The sequence below is a fragment of the Papaver somniferum genome, chromosome 1 (genome assembly GCF_003573695.1).
Source record: "Papaver somniferum cultivar HN1 chromosome 1, ASM357369v1, whole genome shotgun sequence".
Taxonomy (NCBI): Eukaryota; Viridiplantae; Streptophyta; class Magnoliopsida; order Ranunculales; family Papaveraceae; genus Papaver; species Papaver somniferum.
Window position 1 is genome coordinate 61326227 of NC_039358.1, and position 1618 is coordinate 61327844.

The 1618-nt window shown below is 37.9% G+C and overlaps 1 pseudogene; it reads left to right on the forward strand.

The window, feature by feature from the left end:
• The first annotated feature begins 1219 nt into the window (after nt 1–1219).
• On the forward strand, nt 1220–1319 carry LOC113341422 (annotated as a pseudogene).
• Nucleotides 1320–1618: the final 299 nt, after the last annotated feature.

The following is a 1618-nucleotide window of genomic DNA, read 5'->3' on the forward strand; positions in this document are numbered from 1 at the left end:
AGTTGTGGGGTTCTGAATGATCGAACTTACATGACTAGCTAAAATGGTTTTTTTAGGGACACTAAGCTTTCGCTTTCGCGTACACATATCCTTAAGAAACTTGGCATAAGATGGAAGTTGCCTAATTGCTTCTAGTAACAGAAGGTTTATGGTAACTTTCCTAAAAACCTCCATTATGTCATTAAAGTTGGATTCACTCTTTGTTGGTACTAATAGTTGTGGAAATGGGGCTCTAGGAATAAAATATGGCCTCTCAGGAACCGAATTGACATCATCAGAAACTTTATCAGTCTCCTCAGCTATGGTTGGTCCTGAGGGGTGAACTAAAGTATGCTCACTATTAGGCATGGTTACCTGATTGTCTACTACTCTACCACTCCTAAGGGTTCTAACAGCATTCAACTGATGTGATGATTTTGTACCTACTTCATGAACTCCTCTAGGATTTGGATTAGTCTGACTAGGGAACCTTCCGTTATCTCTCTCACTTAAGGTCTTAGCTATTTGAACGACTTGAAGTTCTAACTTAGCAAGAGTTTGAGCATTAGTTTGAAAGTTCTGCTTGGTTTCATGTTGAAAACTAACTTGGCTCTTTACTAACATGTCCTGGATTTGTGCTAACATATCATGGCTCTTTCTTAATATACTAAGATATTCCTCTAAGCTCGTCATTATATTCTCTAAAGAGTTCTGAAACTGACCTGGAGAGTTCTTATCTGAACTAAAACCTGGGGGAGCATTAGAGTTACTAAACTGACCTTGACTCCGGCCTTTAGACCACGAAAGGTTCAGATGGTTTCTCCAACCAGGATTATAGGTTTCTGAATATGGGTCAAACTTCTGACGGTTATCGAATATAGTGTTATTATAGAGAGCATTGGCTTTCTCTTCATTATTCTGGCCTTCCCAAAAAGGCTCTAATCTACCACTAGTGTGACCCACTTCTAAAGCTTCTAATCTTTTCGCTGTAGCAGCAATTTTGGCATCTGATTCAAAGTTTCCTTCTACCCTATTAATGTTTTCTCTGCCTAGAAGAATTGTTTTCTGGGGTCCCCTATTACTTTCCCATTGTTGGGTTTTTTCGGCGATTTCATGCAAATATGTCATCGCATCATTAACTGTTTGGTTTTCAAACCCACTTGTACACATAGATTCTACTGTGGTTGTAGTAGGATAATCTAAACCCTCATAAAGGATCTGAACTAACCTAACCTTTTCTAAACCATGATGAGGACATTGGGCTAATAGATCATTGAACCTTTCCAAATACCTATACAAGGATTCTCCATCCTGTTGAGAAAATGTGCAGATTTGCGTTCTAATAGACGATGTTTTGTGCCTAGGTAAAAACTTGTTCAAAAAGGCAGATGTAAGTTGTTCATATGTATCAATTTATCCGGAAGCCAAACTATATAGCCACGATTTGGCTTTATCTTTCAAGAAAAAGGGAAATAACCTGAGTTTCAAAGGATCATCATCAAGGTTTCTAATTTTTAGGGTACTACAAATTTCCTCAAAGTCCCTAACATGGAAATAGGGTTTTTCATTTTCTTTCCCTAAAAATATTGGGAGCAACTGTAAGGTTCCAGGCTTAAGTTCATAATTTGCTTCAGTTTCA